Below are 9,811 nucleotides of genomic sequence, written 5' to 3' on the forward strand. Positions count from 1 at the left end.
AGACTTAGAATAGGACGCTCCAACCACACACTAGATACCTCCCCCGATCCCGGTGCCGGAGGCCGAAAGTACTCCTCCCAATCCCGCCAATGTTCAGATACTCTCATCATTCCGACGTCCTCCAATCGAATCGGAGTTACGTATGTGAATATCCTCATTGTCCAGTAAATTTTGGTAATATCTCCCTGCACTTGCACCCTTACTACTTCCTTCTGAGTTACGTAAGTTATTGTATGGCAAAACGCCTTTCCCATGTCTCGTCCTTGAGTTTCGAACTGTAAGGGTTGAATCTTTACCTCGCTTGGAACTCGTGGAATCAGATCTGGTCGCATGTTGATCGGGTTTAAAGCGTTAACCTGAGTGATCAAAACATTAGGAGTGCAATAAAAAAAACTACTAGGAAAGAAAATGGGCGATGCCTTCAATAAAGAGTTTAAGCAATTTATTATTCCCCGTCATTCTATCTAGCTTGTAAAAAACTCTATTCCCCCCCCCCCCTCCATCTTGCTTATCATTCTAGGTACAAAAATAGCTAGTAGATTTTATATTCACCAAATTAACCATATAATTCCACACAGTTACGAAACCCTGCAATTTCATATAACCCAACAGTAGAACCAACTCGATCTTGGGGATACAGGGGGTTATTACACTACTACAAAAAATGGAATAGAGAACTGTTGAAATAGGCTTTAGAGGACGCCTGAGGACCGTTCTCCTGCTAAGCGATCTCTATAGCTTAGAGGACGGTTGGGATAGGCGTTCTATATACATATAAATAGAGTACGATGGTCTTAGCTAACCGTTCTCTATTCCCTTTCCTTAAATTAGAAAATATAAAAGGAATAGAGAACAGTTGAGGCACTTACTGTTATATATTTATTTGAATAGATGACATCTTGCTTAGATAAGCGTACTCTATTCTTCATTTTTTATATAAACATAGAGGACGGTTTTCTGAGATAACCGTCCTCTATTCCACCCTTTTTTTTAAAAAAAATATATAATTTTTTTTTGCATAAACAAGCATTAAATATATTAAAAAATAACGTACGTTTTCCAATTAATCCTATGCATTTACTCTATTCTTCGTACAGGTTCATTAATCAAGAAAAAAATGCAGCTTGTGGTGTTCTTGAATGAGCATGCACATCAGTAGGAGCAGCAAAAAGTTAGTGTTCGCGCCATTGGAGGAACTTCATCTTGCACTCTGCAATTCCCTGAAATTTGTAATACATCACAGCCAAGCTTGTCATCAATGGAACATAAAAGCCACCAAGGTTCTGTTTCAAAAAAAAGCACACAAAAACGAAGTAAGTCATTTAAGATTTTAATAGCAAAGTATTAGTTTGGATCATGTAAATACTAGATAATTCATGTGCAATGTAGGCTGACAACATCACCAGAACTGAAATTGCAAAGACCATGCCATACAGGCGATATAGTACCACAATGAAAATTAACTAATGTTTGACAAAATGCATTTACATATTCCTCAAATTCAGGGCTAAGAAAATGGGCCGAAAGATTTTTCATCAATAGCAGTACTTGGTAATTTCAAAGTAAACATCATTAACTTACACAAGAAAGTATAGATCATAAACATATGAAAGGTTGATCTGAATATTGTTCAGTTTTGTTGATTTGAATATTTAATACTTGGTTATTTTGTAACAATATCCTCATCAGTCATCACATATTATCGACATGGGAAGTAGGGCACGGCCAAAGTGTTTTTCCCAGTAACAAATAACAATTAGAATTTCCTTTCAATAAATAACAGACAGCTAAGGCAACTAACCTGAATGGGCTTATGATGAGCAAACTCCGAATCCGCCCGATCGTCTAATAATACTAACCTGAATGGGCTTATGATGACAATTAGGAAATCTAACAGGTGAGTGGGCACACTGGCCAGTGCCCACGTGGCACCAAGTGTCAGTGCACATTAACGCATGCCCTGTCAACTAAACACGGGACCATAACTGAGAAGATATGTCTTAGTGTCATAAAGACACACCCAAGCTATGGAATGATGTTGCAATAAGGTTCCAAAAGGATGTTGGGAGTTTTATGAAAATATAAAAAAAGAAGGGGGTTTTCAAACTTTACTTACGTATTGGGTAAGTAAATAGGTGAACCTCCTAGCATCACATCATTTGAGCGTAATCAATTCTAAGGCTACAGGGGATCACAACTTAAAATGATGACTAAAGGAAACAATGTTACAACTTACAACTCAGCAAAAACTATATAGATATAATAAGCTAGCAAGACAAACACGGACAAACAATCTTTGCACATATTCAGCAGCTGAAAATTCACACTCAGGAAATTCAGACCTGATCTTGTTTTTGGTTGAATAGCACAACTGAACCTAGCTGTTTATTTTCCAGGTCATTCTAATCTTGTGGTCAAAACTGAAGGCTTCCAACTTGGAATTGTTACTTGTTAGGCATATCTAGAAATTAATCGCAGGAGAACTAAACTTGCAGTTATGAGAAACATCATAGCAGGATTGTAAAATCCAACAACTAAAATAAGTTAACCCTACACCAAATATATAGATAATAAGTCCAGATATATTAAAAAAGAAATTAGAGCACGTTGCACAATGAGAGGGAATTTGGTGTTTGGTATATACTTGCGTGTGAGAGACGAGGGCAGAGAGTTGAATGCCCTGAGGCTTGATTAGAGATTCATAATAATACAAAACTTATTCTCATAAAATTTTAAATAAACTTCCAGGGAACTAACCTTAGAGGTAACAACAGAGCAAGAATTTTGGAGTCCATCCACTGTATCTAGCAACATAATAAACCAAGTACTGCGAGTATGTCCAGGAATATCCAATAACAAATGATCAAGATTTCAGTGCCTATAAGCAGAAAAAATATTACATTTAGCCGAGGTATGATTCTCGGCTTTCTCGCCTTGGGTACAGAGGTCCTTAGCTAGATCAATTCTCAGAATACCCCGAATAAATCCAAATAAGCAAAGATTTTTCCAAACTTGTAATAGATTATTCAAATCTAGGCTTATTTTAGGCAGAATGAAGTTATAATATATCCTAAACATACATACAATCATAGGAACATCATCCAAGAAACAAAGAACGGGAAATCAAAGAGAACAAAACACATCAGCTCGTCAACAATAGCATCTCCAACTTATAGAGAAGTGTATATCTCCCAGCACAAAAAACTAAATCAAATGATTCTGTAGTCAATATAAAATCACTATCCAAGAGTATTAACTTTAATCAAGAGGCCTGCTATAAGATGAAACTGACTGAAAGGTGACAACAAAAGAGAAATAACATTCAGTTATTGAAGGTCTAAATTAATTACAAAGTGTAACTTGGTTTGAGGTCAGGCCACTTGAATTACTAGCTTAATTATTTTGGTCTATGATTTTGTTCTATGACTTATTAACTTTGAGACTCATGGTTTACACCCATAGGAAAGGAAGGGATAAAAAAAGCAGACCAAATCCTTATAACTAATCTTCTATACCATCCAAACAACTATGAGACTTCAAGGCACAAAAGGAGATGAAGAAGAGTTGATGCAAAACACTCTGTAATTCAATCTGATATTTAATGCCATTAAAAAAGAGAAAAAATAGTATTCAAAATTAAAATTTTGAAACTTCAATAAAGTCATAATTGATCCTCTAAATTCAAAAAACCAATTAAATATAAACCCTAAAACCCCAAAAAAATGTCTAATTGAACAAACCCTGGACTAAGAACATGATACGAATGGGGAAACAAATTCACCCCAGGACAAAGAAAAATAATAAACTAAACAAGTAATCGAATTTCTTGACAAAATTTAGAAGTGATGAACAGAATACAAAGAAATTACCCAAGAATTTCTAGGGTTAGCCGCAATCAACCATCATCAACTTCACCTTAAAATCGAAAAAATATCGGTTTTCTTTAGATTAGAGAACAGAAGATTATATTAGGGAATCTAAAAGTTACAATTAAACTGATGAACTCAAATTGAAGACGGAAAGAAAACGAAACTAATAGTAAGAAAAAAAATAACCACACAAACCTCAGATTTGGAAGTTTTTGCCCACCGGAGGTTGGCAAGCAGTCAGAAGCAGCGGTGGGCAGATGAGTATCGGTGGTGCAGATGGTGCAGATGGTGCAGATGCGTAGCAGCGGTGGAGAGTTGCCTCTGTGGGTTTCTGCGGGACTAACATTCTCCAGTAGGTTGAGGGTAAACATATTCTTTTGGTTTTTTTTCCTTTTAAATTTTTTAATTTGTATTTATGCAAAAAAATGGTCTTACCCAATTAAAAAAATGTTTTATATTAAAGGTTTTTTTTATTGTAAAATAATTTTTTAAAAGAATATTAGACAGTTACATTGGACATAACTTTCTATTCTATTAATTATTTTGAATTTAATTAATTATTTTTGATATGGTAAAGAATACAAGATGGTCAGGTAAGGTAACTGTTCTCTATTTTTTTTCTTCACACAACTGTTATGAGAGAAATGCGTTCTCTATACTCCTAGACAACGTTTAGCAAACTTAACAGTTCTCTATTTAGCGTTCTCTATTCCCTATTTTGTAGTAGTGTTAAAATCCCCGCAAACTAACCAAGGAATATTCGATCAATTCAACGACTTTTCTTAAGATTTAAGTTCCTTACCTATTCAAGGAACTTAAATTTTAACTTTATGTTACAATAACGTTACATTATTGGCGTGGTGTTATTTTAAGCTATAAAACTAAATACACTAATCCATATTCATTCCCTCCTAGATACTTGGATTGTAAATTATATTGTGTATTTGATACTAGTATTACACATTTATATGAAAGGTTCATAACTTATGTCCTGATTGAACATTTAAATTTATGGATGTCTATTTGACCATAAATGACTGGATATATATAGGGAGGGAATCCTTTACATTTTGATAAAAGAAATGAATAATTCATCTAAATCAAAGACTGTGAATGTATGGAAGGGAAAAATAAACAGGTGGGGGGGAGATTTTCTAATTATATTTTACTAGTTTGTATATCATGCATCATCCTAATTAAATAGGAAATACCTCGTAGATTAAAAGAAATATATAAGAAAATCATAACACGGATACTTGACCCAAAATTTTCCAAAGATGAATGGATGTTCCATTTCCCGAGGGATGTTTTAGGGAAATCATCTTTAATACTTAAGGGGCCGTTTAGTATTGCTTTTAGTTTAGAGTTTTTCGTAAAACACAAAACTCGTTTTATTTATGTTTATAGTATTTTTCAAAACTACTAAAAAACGAAAGACTTGTAGCTTTTATTTTTTATTTATTTTAGAATAACTTGTTACTATTACTTCTTGAAAAATTCAAATCAAACCCACGTGACTTGTCTATGAAATTGGGGAATCTTCCTCACACCTCCCTTCTTTTACTTTTTTCATCCTCCATTCTCTTCTCGTTAATTTTTTTCTCTGGGGTCTTCATCCATCTTCAAATGTTTTAACCTAAATTATTTTTCTACATGTATATGTCTTCAATTTTTCTTCCCAATTATTTTTCCTACATATTCGTCTTCAACCTTTTCTCATTTCTTCGTATTCTCCATAATACCAAGAAACTCAAAACAAGAAAAATATTTTCATTGTCGCAAATTAATACTAATGTTTGATGTTTTATAACCAGATTCTTAAATTTTACTATATTTTGGCCACAATTTCTTTCATTTTCTTTTAAAATCTCTTGTGAAAGAAAATATTGAGTATTGAAACTTCCCCCTGCCTCCCTCTTTCCTGCCACAGGAGAAATTTCATCCACAATAAATTTGAGCTTAATTGTATTTGCACAACCACGACCGTTATTAAAAAAAGAAGTTGCCCAAAGGTGCTCTAGCTGCTCGAGTTGGTTCTTCCTCCAAAATGCCTGAAACTCACCCGACCCTTCATTTCTCAACATTCAAAGCAACAATAACATCATAATTTCTCAAAAAAATTCTAAAAAAGTACATGATTTATTAGGATTAGTCTTTTATCCACGCGATGCGTTGATGAGCGGCATATGTCGCTCTTAGCTTAGGATTTTATTTCATTTTATTAGCATTACATTATTATTTTTGCTTATTTTTATTGTTTTTAGTTCGTTTATCACATTTTTGCATTAATCGTTATATTTTCTGGTTTTGCGTATATTTTTGTCGTTTTTGCTCTAAACGTGCATTTTGTTCGCATTCTCATTGCGTAAAGGTAATTTTGAGTATTAACGTGTTAAATAATGTGTCATTATGCTTGACGAAGTTTAATATGATTTTACGATTTGCAAAAATACGATGCGAATTAATAATATGCTATGCGATTTAATAAATGTGCTAGGTGATTTTGATAACTTGGCTATGCGTTGTTTGTTGTGTGCAATGACGAAGTATGCCACGAGCATGGCACATACCAGCAACATCTATAGGGGAATACAGTTAAATACATATAACATGTGCGAAAGATCCCCAAAGCCAGGAAACATGTATAAAGCACAGATTAAGCATACTTACATTCGAAGCGTGTTTTCCCGAGTTTACAATTCACGAACACGAACAACGAACTCCAATTGTCGTTCTTCTATTTGGTTCACCGACACGTTCAAATCCGTCTTGATAATCGTAGCTTAGACAATATTCAAGAGTTCGTGCTTTTGGGAAGAACACATCCATGGAGGCTAAGAGAGAATTAGGGTTTCTCTCTCCTCCATAGGGTTTGATGTGTAAACTGAATTGTGTGTTATGGAAAGGTGTAATAAGGTTATTAGAATAAGCTAGTAGTCATAATAAGCAAGCCAACCAACTTGGTGGGCTACCCAACCAAGTTGGCCGGCCAAGCCCACACGCAAAGGAAGCAGCTGGCGCGCACAGCTGGGCCGTGGGCCGCGTGCCGCTGCTGCTCCTTACTCCTTTGTTTCATGCGCGCTACACAGCCAAGGCCTTTGGGCCAGCACTGCATTGCCATGCAAGATGCGCCCATGGGCCTTGTGCTTGTGCGCTCTGGCTCGTGGGTTGCTTTCGTATTGCGATTAAATTATCCTTCGACAATTTATTTATCGTTTCGTACTTGACGATCCAATGTCGTACGATACTTTTATTCGTCTCGCCTAGCTTACGAATATACGCAATACGATATGATTCTCTACTCTATTCTTTAATTCGTTCTTAATTCTTTAATTTCTTCATTAAATTCGTTTATGCTGTGATTTCATTGTTTGATTTTAGAATTAGTTTCATATTTTGAATTTTGTTGATTTTTGCCTCAATTTTCATGTTTGAATTCTCTGAGTTTTGTGGACTCAATTAGTTTAATTGTTGAAATTATTATCATGATTAGGATTAGTTTTAGTGTAATCTTATTTTTGATCATGCTAATTGAGTAGTTATAGTCTAGAGAATAGGGGTGAAGTTTGGGGATTAATTAGGGATTTTTTAAGTGAATTCATGGTAATGTTGTGATTGAATTTTGATTTGGTGATTAGGATCTCCATATCTAGTTAGATTGGTAGTTGCAAATATTAATTCTAGTTAGTTGATTGGAATGTTTTATGCTAATTTGTCAAGAGATTGAGGATTAGTATAGGCATATGGGATGAACTAGTTCTAATTGGTAGGTGCCTAGTCTAGAGGTCATGCGAGAGCTCTCCTTCGGATTAGGCAACTCAATGCACTCTATCCGAGAGGTGGCGAATTCAATATTTGTCGGTTTTCCCCCTAATTATCATTTCCTTGCAATGTTGATTGATTGAACTTCGACCTTTCCTAATGAACCCAAGCCGGTCCGAATTACCTAGATTATTCATTTACTTTTCCTTGATTTTCATAGATTCATACATACATACATACATACTTTTTCCCCTCGAACTAGCTTGTTAATGCATTAGATTGAAAAGTCAAATATATCCATTCTCTTGGGACGATCCCTAGATTGCCACTATAGTCAATCTAGTCGGTTCGTTTAGGTGGTTTATAAATATTGTTTGACAGGCGGAGTTCGTTTCAACGACCGAAAAACGCCTTATCATGCGTGCGTGGATTTTAGAATGCATGTATGATGACATTAAGAAATCAAAATTTATTAACGTAAAATGACTATTTTTCTTTATCTCCTTCAGATAGTATTATAACCAATTATATAATGTCAATTCCAAGATTTCATCACAAATGACTAATCACAAAGTTAAGAAAATGTTAAAAAGATCTATATCAATCCAATGTGTGATTATTGTTGTGGAAATTGATAAATCTCAATAAGGAAATTTATGGTTTTATTTTCTTAATTTGTGCATGGATTCGGGAGAAGAATATATATACTCACATGTGTCTGCTCGACTACAACAAAAATGGTGGTGGAGTTTTTTGGATACACTCATTTCTGTGATTACTTTTTTTCATTAGAATTGTTAAGACTCCTATTACTTTTACACTAAATCGAATGATAAAAGTCATTTGAGTAATTTTAGTTTTTCGTATATAGAATAGAGATTTTAGCAATTAATATATAATAAATTTGTAGTATTATTTGATTTTTTGTATCTTCTTTTGACTTTAATTTACAAATTTTAATTATTATCGTGAAAGAAAATGAGATATTCCGGGGTCGGTTTCAATATTTTTTACTTACTTGCTTTTATGATTGTTGGATAAATTATATAATTATTTGTTGCCTTTTTGTTGTAAATATTGCCAATAGGGAAGATTCTGAATGATATTATTTTATTTTTCTAACTTACAAATTTGCATTAAATAAAAGTGTTTGAAATTACTAAAATAACTAATCAGCTTTTAATTTGTAAACTAATTAAATTGTCGAGGGTATTTTAGTCTATTCTATAAGGGGACACCAAAAGACCATTTACAAAAATGACCTCATGAATTCTCGTATTGAATAGAGATGAGGATTTTAAAATGGAAGGAGTAATAGTTTGAATTATAAAAACGAAGATCTCAAATCGAGAAAAATAAATCTGGAATGTAAAGATCAATTATGGGGATAATAAAGTAGAATTTTCTGGGAACATTTTGATGTCAAGAGGAGAGAGAAGTTTTATTGAAGAAAGATAAAAATGAAGGGCATAGGAGGGAGAGCGAAAATCTAAACACCAATCAAGCAAAATCTAAACTAAAATTTGTATCATTTCGAAAACAGGGAGTAAATAATATAACTTCAATCTCCACATGGACCATCACACATTACAATAATCTCCAACAAGATAACTAAAATTAATAATGTAATATTTCTATTAAAAAATGGTATGATAAAATTAGTGGAGTTAAATTCATTTCTTTATCAAAATAGAACACCATTGTTAAATTCATTATCCGAATGGTACGATCGTATACAAATTTAGCAAAGCGATCCATATCAAAAACAAAATCATATATATATACATATATATACATATACATATATATATTAATATATTGTTTTCAAGGTATGTTACTTTGAAGTTTTCGATGCAAATTATAGTGTTTGATATTGATGAAGTACTTTCACTAAGAGAGGCTATGTTGATTTTGGGGATCATACTTTATGAAATATTTTTGTAAAAAAAGAGTTATACAAAATTATCCCATCAAATTTAATTGGTTTTAGTTGAACCAAGAACAAAGCATCTTATGATTTCTTAACCATGTGTGCTTTTGAGTGAGCATATACTATATATATATATACTGAAGGAAATAATGCCCTTGGTCCAAGTATGCATTCAATGCTAAGTCTAATAAATGCGGTTCAGTATTAATTAATTAAACAAGTAAATAATTCAGTGAGATCAAGTGAGCTG

The 9,811-nt window shown here is 33.4% G+C and overlaps 1 long non-coding RNA gene across 5 annotated transcripts; it reads right to left on the reverse strand.

Moving 5' to 3' along the window:
- Positions 1–963: 963 nt before the first annotated feature.
- LOC110785284 (uncharacterized) lies at positions 964–4,267 on the reverse strand. 5 transcript variants are annotated; one of them, XR_002532572.2, is made up of 4 exons: positions 4,065–4,265; positions 3,870–3,915; positions 1,802–2,878; positions 964–1,283 (listed from the first exon to the last, which is right to left on the reverse strand). It is a non-coding gene; the product is annotated as an uncharacterized lncRNA (long non-coding RNA). The 5 variants fall into 5 exon arrangements; XR_008932980.1 differs by having other exon boundaries at positions 965–1,967; positions 2,758–2,878; positions 4,065–4,266; XR_008932979.1 differs by having other exon boundaries at positions 964–1,967; positions 2,758–3,915; positions 4,065–4,266.
- Between the last annotated feature and the right edge of the window lie 5,544 nt (positions 4,268–9,811).

This window comes from Spinacia oleracea, chromosome 4 (assembly GCF_020520425.1).
Source record: "Spinacia oleracea cultivar Varoflay chromosome 4, BTI_SOV_V1, whole genome shotgun sequence".
NCBI classification, from domain to species: domain Eukaryota; kingdom Viridiplantae; phylum Streptophyta; class Magnoliopsida; order Caryophyllales; family Amaranthaceae; genus Spinacia; species Spinacia oleracea.